This window comes from Arachis hypogaea, chromosome 17, assembly GCF_003086295.3.
Source record: "Arachis hypogaea cultivar Tifrunner chromosome 17, arahy.Tifrunner.gnm2.J5K5, whole genome shotgun sequence".
In the NCBI taxonomy this organism is placed as follows: domain Eukaryota; kingdom Viridiplantae; phylum Streptophyta; class Magnoliopsida; order Fabales; family Fabaceae; genus Arachis; species Arachis hypogaea.
The window spans coordinates 107,280,853-107,290,303 of record NC_092052.1 but is presented as its reverse complement, the minus strand read 5'-3'; the positions used below and the strand labels follow the sequence as shown (position 1 = coordinate 107,290,303).

The 9,451-nt window shown below is 38.8% G+C and overlaps 1 non-coding gene across 1 annotated transcript; it reads left to right on the top strand.

Annotated features, from left to right (window-relative positions):
- Positions 1-214: 214 nt before the first annotated feature.
- Positions 215-318, top strand: LOC112767722 (small nucleolar RNA R71). Its single transcript, XR_003185163.1, has one exon. It is a non-coding gene; the product is annotated as a small nucleolar RNA R71 (small nucleolar RNA).
- Positions 319-9,451: the final 9,133 nt, after the last annotated feature.

Here is a 9,451-nt window from a genome sequence, read left to right as displayed (position 1 = left end):
AAGAACTCCCTTCTTCATAGGCATCCCATTACTCACAGGATTCCTCTCAGAAGTGTACATAAACTGGTTATTAGCAACCATGTCAATGAGTTCTTGAGCTTCTGCAGGCGTTTTCTTTAGGTGAATGGATCCACCTGCAGAAGTATCCAATGACATCTTTGATAGCTCAGATAAACCATCATAGAATATATCCAGGATGGTCCATTCTGAAAGCATGTCAGAAGGACACTTTTTGGTCAGCTGCTTGTATCTTTCCCAAGCTTCATAGAAGGATTCACCTTCTTTATGTCTGAAGGTTTGAACATCCTCTCTAAACTTGCTCAGCTTTTGAGGAGGAAAGAACTTGGCTAAGAAAGCCGTGACCAGCTTATCCTAAGTGTTCAGGCTGTCTTTGGGTTGAGAGTCCAACCACACTCTAGCTCTGTCTCTTACAGCAAAAGGGAAAAGCATGAACCTGTAGACTTCAGGATTTACTCCATTAGTCTTAACAGTATCACAGATCTGCAAGAATTCAGTTAAGAACTGAAAAGGATCTTCAGATGGAAGTCCATGAAACTTGCAATTCTGCTGCATCAGAGAAACTAGCTGAGGTTTCAGCTCAAAGTTGTTTGCTCCAATGGTAGGAATGGAGATGCTCCTTCCATGTAAATTGGAATTAGGTGCAGTAAAGTCACCAAGCATTCTCCTTGCATTATTGTTGTTGGGTTCGGCTGCCATTTCCTTTACTTGTTCGAAATTTTCAATGAGGTTGTCTCTGGATTGTTGTAATTTAGCTTCTCTTAGTTTTCTCTTCAGGGTCCTTTCAGGTTCTGGATCAGCTTCAACAAGAATGCCTTTTTCTTTGTCCCTGCTCATAAGAAAGAGAAGAGAAAAAGAAAAGAAGAGGAATCCTCTATGTCACAGTAAAGAGGTTCCTTATTGTTAGTAGAAGAAGAAAAGGAATATGGGTGAAGAAGAATGAAGAATCCAAACACAAAGGTGATGATAGGAGCAGAGATGTGAGATGAAGAGAAGTGTTAGTAGATGAATAAATAAATAGATGGGGATGAGAGGAGGAGAGAATTTTCGAAAATAATTTTTGAAAAAGAGTTAGTGATTTTCGAAAATAATTTTTGAAAGAGGTTAGTAGTTTTTCGAACATTCAAATAAAAAATAAAATAATTAGTCTAATTAAAAAGAAATTTTGAAAAAGAGGGAAGATTTTTTCGAAAATTAGAGAGAGAGAGTTAGTTAGGTAGTTTTGAAAAAGGTAGGAAACAAACAAAAAGTTAGTTAGTTAGTTGAAACAAATTTGAAAATCAATTTTGAAAAGATAAGAAGTTAGGAAGTTAGAAAAGATATTTTGAAAATCAAATTTTTGAAAAAAGATAAGATAAGAAGATATTTTTGAAAAGATATGATTGAAATTAGTTTTTGAAAAATATTTGATTTTTAAAATCTCAATTAATGACTTGATTCACAAGAAATCACAAGATATGATTCTAGAACTTAAAGTTTGAATCTTTCTTAACAAGTAAGTAACAAACTTGAAATTTTTGAATCAAAACATTAATTGATGATGTTAATTTCGAAAATATGATGTAAAATTAAGAAGAAGATTTTTGAAAAATATTTTTGAAATTTTCGAAAATGACTAAAAAAAAATTGAAAAAAAGATTTGATTTTTGAAAAAGATAAGATTTTTTTTTATTTTGAATTGAAAATTTGATTTGACTCATAAAAACAACTAGATTTTAAAAATTTTTGAAAAAGTCAACTCAAATTTTCGAATTTGATGAGAGAAAAAGGGGAAGATATTTTTTTGATTTTTTTTGAATTTTTAATGATGAGAGAGAAAAACATGAAAATTATGCGATGCATGAAAATTTTTAGATTAAAACAATGAATGCATGGAAGAATGTTATGAATGTCAAGATGAACACCAAGAACACTTTGAAGATCATAATGAACATCAAGAACACATTTTTGAAAAATTTTTAATGCAAGGAAAACATGCAAGACACCAAACTTAAAAATCTTTAATGCTTAGGCACTAAGAATTCAAGAATGCATATGAAAAACAAGAAAAGACACAAAACATGCAAATGCAAAGATCAAAAAAGAAGACGTACCAAGAACAACTTGAAGATCATGAAGAACACTATGAATGCATGAAATTTTCGAAAAATGCAAGATGAATATGCAATTGACACCAAACTTATAACGTGACTCAAGACTCAAACAAGAAACACAAAAAAATTATTTTTGATTTTTATGATTTTATGATTTTTTTGTATTTTCTTTTAATTTTTTTTTCGAAAATCATTTTGAAAAAGAAAAATAAGGATTCCAAAATTTTTAATATGAATTCCAGGAATCTTGCCATGTTAGTCTAAAGCTCCAATCTGAGGGTTAGACATGGCTTAATAGCCAGTCAAGCTTTAGCAGAACTTTACATTCAGCAGCCAATTTGCTAAGAAAGATAAAGAAGTTCTTCTCTTGAGTCCAAAAGAATTTAGGCATGGCTTTACAGCCAGCCAGGCTTCAACATGCTTCATGAAACACTAGAATTCATTCTTAAAAATTCTGAAGAAAAATATATTTTTGAAAATATTTTTTTTTGTTTTTTTCGAAAACAGGTGAGAAATTTTTGAAAGGTTTTTGAAAAATTTTTGAAAAGAAAACAAAAAGAAAATTACCTAATCTGAGCAACAAGATGAACCGTCAGTTGTCCAAACTCGAACAATCCCCGGCAACGGCGCCAAAAACTTGGTATGCGAAATTGTTACTCAGGTTGTGAATTATTATTCGAAATTGATTCCCTGGCGATGGCACCAAAAACGGATGCACAGAACCATGGTCTAAACATATCTTCACAACTTCGCATAACTAACCAGCAAGTGCACTGGGTCGTCCAAGTAATACCTTACGTGAGTAAGGGTCGAATCCCACGGAGATTGTTGGTATGAAGCAAGCTATGGTCACCTTGTAAATCTCAGTCAGGCGGATATAAAATAGTTATGTAGTTTTCGAATTTTAGTAATAAAAGAAGGATAGAAATACTTATGTAAATCATTGGTGAGAATTTCAGATAAGCGCATAGAGATGCTTTCGTTCCTCTGAACCTCTGCTTTCCTGCTGTCTTCATCAAATCAGTCTTACTCCTTTCTATGGCTGGCTTTATGTAAGGATGTCACCGGTGCCAATGGCTACTTTCAATCCTCTCGGGAAAATGGTCCAAATGCTCTGTCACAGCACGGCTAATCGTCTGGAGGCATCACCCTTGTCGTTGGTTGCATCCTATTCCTCTCTGTGAAAATGGTCCGATGCGCTATCACTGCATGGCTAATCATCTTGGAGGTTCTCGATCATACTGGAATAGAATTTACTATCCTTTTGCTTCTGTCACTACGCCCAGCACTCGCGAGTTTGGAGTTCGTCACAGTCATTCAATCCCAGAGTCCTACTCAGAATACCACGGACAAGGTTTAGACTTTCCGGACTCTCATGAATGCCGCCATCAATCTAGTTTATACCACGAAGATTCTAAATAAGAGATCTAAGAGATACTCATTCAATCTAATGTAGAACGGAAGTGGTTGTCAGGCACGCGTTCATAGGGAATGATGATGATTGTCACGTTCATCACATTCAGGTTGAAGTGCGAATGAATATCTTAGAAGCGAAATAAGATGAATTGAACAGAAAACAGTAGTACTTTGCATTGATCTTTGAGGAACAGCAGAGCTCCACACCTTAATCTATGGAGTGCAGAAACTCTACCGTTGAAAATACATAAGTGATAATGGAGTTCATTGGTCTCGGCCCCAGAGGGGAACCGGAGTAACCAAGACTACGAATACAATGATAAAAAGTTCTATTTATAATAAACTAGTCACTAGGGTTTATAGAAGTAAATAATTGATGCATAAATCCACTTCCGGGGCCACTTGGTGTGTGCTTGGGCTGAGCTTGAAGTCTACACGTAGAGAGGTCATTCTTGGAGTTGAACGCCAGCTTTTGTGCCATTTTGGGCGTTGAACTCCACTTCGCAACTTGTTTCTGGCGCTGGACGCCAGAATTGGGCAGAGAGCTGGCGTTGAACGCCAGTTTGCGTCATCTAAACTTGGGCAAAGTATGGACTATTATATATTTCTGGAAAGCCCTGGATGTCTACTTTCCAACGCAATTAGAAGCGCACCATTTCAAGTTCTGTAGCTCCAGAAAATCAATTTTGCGTGCAGGGAGGTCAGAATCCAACAACATCAGCAGTCCTTCTTCAACCTCTGAATTTGATTTATGCTCAAGTCCCTCAATTTCAGCCAGAAAATACCTGAAATCACCGAAAAACACACAAACTCATAGTAAAGTCCAGAAATGTGAATTTAACATAAAACTAATGAAAATATCCCTAAAAGTAACTAGATTCTACTAAAAATATACTAAAAACAATGCCAAAAAGCGTATAAATTATCCGCTCATCACAACACCAAACTTAAATTGTTGCTTGTCCCCAAGCAACTGAAAATCAAATAGGATAAAAAGAAGAGAATATACTATAAATTCCAAACTATCAATGAAACATAGCTCCAATCAAATGAGCGGGACTTATAGCTTTTTGCCTCTTGAATAGTTCTGGCATCTCACTTTATCCATTGAGGTTCAGAATGATTTGCATCTATAGGAACTCAGAGTTCAGATAGTGTTATTGATTCTCCTAGTTCAGTATGATGATTCTTGAACACAGCTATTTTATGAGTCTTGGCCGTAGCCCTAAGCACTTTGTTTTCCAGTATTACCATCGGATACATAAATGCCACAGACATAATTAGGTGAACCTTTTCAGATTGTGACTCAGCTTTGCTAAAGTCCCCAATTAGAGGTGTCCAGGGTTCTTAAGCACACTCTTTTTTTGCTTTGGACCTTGACTTTAACCGCTCAGTCTCAAGTTTTCACTTGACACCTACACGCCACAAGCACATGGTTAGGGACAGCTTGGTTTAGCCGCTTAGGCCAGGATTTTATTCCTTTAGGCCCTCCTATCCACTGATGCTCAAAGCCTTGGGATCCTTTTTATTTGCCCTTGCCTTTTGGTTTTAAGGTTTATTGGCTTTTTGCTCTTGCCTCTTGGTTTTAAGAGCTTTGGCTTTTTCTGCTTGCTTTTCTTTTCCTTTCTTTTTTTTTTGCCTATTTTTTTCCCTTTTTTTTTTCTACAAGCTTTGTTCTTTGCTGCTTTTTCTTGCTTCAAGAATCATTTTTATGATTTTTCAGATTATCAAATAACATGTCTCCTTGTCATCATTCTTTCAAGAGCCAACATATTTAACATTCTTAAACAACAACTTCAAAAGACATATGCACTGTTCAAGCATTCATTCAGAAAACAAGAAGCATTGTCACCACATCAATATAATTAAGCTAAGTTCAAGGATAAATTCAAAACTCATGTACTTCTTGTTCTTTTGAATTAAAACATTTTTCATTTAAGACAGGTGATGGGTTCATAGGACATTCATAACTTTAAGACATAGTTACTAACTACTACTGATCATGTAATGAAGACACAAACATAGATAAGCACTTAACATAGAAAATGAAAAAAACAGAAGAAATAAGAACAAGGAATGAATCCACCTTAGTGATGGTGGCGTTTCCTTCTTGAGGAACTAATGATGTCCTTGAGCTCTTCTATGTCTCTTCCTTGTCTTTGTTGCTCCTCCCTCATTGCTTTTTGATCTTCTCTAACTTCATGAAGGATGATGGAGTGCTCTTGATGTTCCACCCTTAATTGTCCCATGTTGGAACTTAATTCTCCTAGGGAGGTGTTGATTTGCTCCCAATAGTTTTGTGGAGAAAAATGCATTTGAGGCATCTCTGGGATCTCATGGTGATGAGCTTCCTGCGCCTCTTGAGTTCCATGAATGGGCTCTCTTGCTTGCTCCATCTTTTTTTTAGTGATGGGCTTCTCTTCCTCAATGTGAATGTCTCCTTCTATGGAAGCTCCAGCTGAGTAACATAGATGGCAGATAAGATGAGGAAAAGCTAGCCTTGCCCCAGGAGAGGGCTTTTCGGCTATTTTGTAGAGTTCAAGGGAGATGACTTCATGAACCTCTACTTCTTCTCCAATCATGATGCTATGGATCATGATGGCCCGTTCCACAGTAACTTCAGATCGGTTGCTAGTGGGGATGACGGAGCGTTGGATGAACTCCAACCATTATCTAGCCACAGGCTTGAGGTCCAATCTTCTTAGTTGAACCGGCTTGCCTTTGGAGTCAATCTTCCATTGAGCTCCTTCCACACATATGTCCATGAGGACTTGGTCCAACCTTTGATTAAAGTTGACCCTTCTAGTGTAGGGGCGTTCATCTCCTTGCATCATAGGCAAGTTAAACGCCAACCTCACATTTTCCGGACTAAAATCTAAGTATTTCCCCCGAACCATTGTAACATAGTTCTTTGGATCCGGGTTCTTACTTTGATCATGGTTCTTGGTGATCCATGCATTGGCATAGAACTCTTGAACCATTAGGATGCCGACTTGTTGGATGGGATTTGTTAGAACTTCCCAACCTCTTCTTTGAATTTCATGTCGGATCTCCGGATACTAATTTCTTTTGAGTTTGAAAGGGACCTCAGGGATCACCTTCTTCTTGGCCACAACATCATAGAAGTGGTCTTGGTGAGCTTTGGAGATGAATTTTTCCATCTCCCATGACTCGGAGGTGGAAGCTTTTGTCTTCCCTTTTCCTTTTCTAGAGGATTCTCCGGTCTTAGGTGCCATCAATGGTAATGGAAAAACAAAAAGCTTATGCTTTTACCACACCAAACTTAGAATTTTGCTCACCCTCGAGCAAGAGAAGAAAGAATTAGATGAAGAAGAAGATGAAAAGATGGAGAAGATGGGGGAGGTGTGTTTCGGCCAAGAAGAGAACAGAGGGTTGTGTTGTGTGAAAATGAGGAAGAATGGAAGGCTTTATATAGGGAAGGGAGGGGGGTTAAGGTTCGGCCATATGGGTGGGTTTGGGTGGGAAATTGATTTGAATTTTGAAGGTAGGTGGAGTTTATTGGGTAGGTTTATGGGGAAGAGTGGGTGGATGTGAGTGGTGAAGGGTTAATAGGGAAGAGAGATGGAGGTGATAGGTGAAGGGTTTTGGGAAAGAGTGTTTATTGGAAACAGAGGATGATTGAGAAGAGAGAAGAGAGTGAGTGGAGGTTGGTGGGAATCCTGTGGGGTCTACAGATCCTGAGATGATCCTGTGGGGTCCACAGATCCTGAGGTGTTCAAGGATTTACAACCTTGCACCAAATTAGGCATGTAAAATGCCCTTGCACACAACTCTGGGCGTTCAGCGCCAGGTTGGTGCCCATTTTGGGCGTTCAATGCCCATTTGTTGCCCATTTCTGGCGTTGAACGCCAGAACCATGCTTGTTCTGGGCGTTCAGCGCCAGCTCCTCTCCAGGGTGCAATTCTGGCGTTCAGCGCCCAGATGATGCCCATTTTGGGCGTTCAGTGCCCAGATACTGCCCATTTTGGGCGTTCAGCGCCAGAACCATGCTCTGTTCTGGCGTTGAACGCCAGGCAGGTGCTTCTTCTAGGGTGTGATTTTTCTTCCGCTGTTTTTGATTCTGTTTCTAAATTTTTCGTTTATTTTGTGAATCCACATGATCATGAACCTAAGAAAACATGAAAAACAAAATTAAAATTAGATAAATAAACATTGGGTTGCCTCCCAACAAGCGCTTCTTTAATGTCAATAGCTTGACAGTGGGCTCTCATGGAGCCTCACAGATGTGCAAAGCTTTGTTGAGACCTCCCAACACCAAACTTAGAGTTTGGATATGGGGGTTTGACACCAAACTTAGAGTTTGGTTGTGGCCTCCCAACACTAAACTTAGAGTTTGACTGTGGGGGCTTTGGTTGACTCTGCTTTGAGAGAAGCTTTTTACGCTTCCTCTCCATGGATGCAGAGAGAGATCCTTGAGTTGTAAACACAAGGTTGTCCTCATTCAATTGAAGGATCAATTCTCCTCTGTCCACATCAATCACAGCTCTTGCTGTGGCTAGGAAAGGTCTTCCTAGGATGACGGATTCATCCTCTTCTTTTCCAGTATCCAGGACTATGAAATCAGCAGGGATGTAAAGGCCTTCAACCTTTACTAACACGTCCTCTACTTGTCCATAAGCCTATTTTCTTGAATTGTCTGCCATCTCTAATGAGATTTTAGCAGCTTGCACCCCATAGATTCCCAGTTTCTCTATTACAGAGAGGGGCATGAGGTTTATTCCTGAACCAAGGTCACACAGAGCCTTAAAAATCATGGTGCCTATGGTACAAGGTATTATGAACTTTCCAGGATCCTGTCTCTTCTGAGGCAATGTCAGTTGATCCAGATCACTTAGTTCATTGGTGAACAAGGGAGGTTCATCTTCCCAAGTCTCAATACCAAATAATTTGGCATTCAGCTTCATGATTGCACCAAGAAACTTGGCAGCTTGCTCTTCAGTAATATCCTCATTCTCTTCAGAAGAGGAATACTCATCAGAGCTCATGAATGGCATAAGGAGGTTCAATGGAATCTCTATGGTCTTTGGATAAGCCTTAGATTCCTTTGGTCCCTCAGAGGGAAACTCCTTATTGATCACTGGACGTCCCAGGAGGTCTTCCTCCTTGGGATTCACGTCCTTCTCCTCTCTTGTGGGTTCGGCCATGGTAATTAATTCAATGCCCTTGCACTCTCCTTTTGGATTCTCTTCTGTATTGCTTGGGAGAGTACTAGGAGGGATTTTAGTGATCCTTTTACTCAGCTGGCCCACTTGTGCTTCCAAATTTCTAATGGAAGACCTTGTTTCATTCATGAAACTCACAGTGGCCTTAGATAGATCAGAGACTAAATTTGCTAAGCTAGATGGATTCTGCTCAGAATTCTCTGTCTGTTGCTGAGTGGATGATGGAAAAGGCTTGCTATTGCTAAACCTGTTTCTTCCACCATTATTATAGCCTTGTTGAGGCTTTTGATCCTTCCATGAGAGATTTGGGTGATTTCTCCATGATGGATTGTAAGTGTTTCCATATGGTTCACCCAGGTATTTTAACTCTGCTATTGCAGGGTTCTCAGGATCATAAGCTTCTTCCTCAGAAGATGCCTCTTGAGTACTGTTGGATACAGCTTGCATTCCATTCAAACTCTGAGAAATCATATTAACTTGCTGAGTCAATATTTTATTCTGAGCCAATATGACATTCAGAGTATCAATTTCAAGAACTCCCTTCTTCATAGGCGTCCCATTACTCACAGGATTCCTCTCAGAAGTGTACATAAACTGGTTATTAGCAACCATGTCAATGAGTTCTTGAGCTTCTGCAGGCATTTTCTTTAGGTGAATGGATCCACCTGCAGAAGTATCCAATGACATCTTTGATAGCTCAGATAAACCATCATAGAATATATCCAGGATGGTCCATTCTGA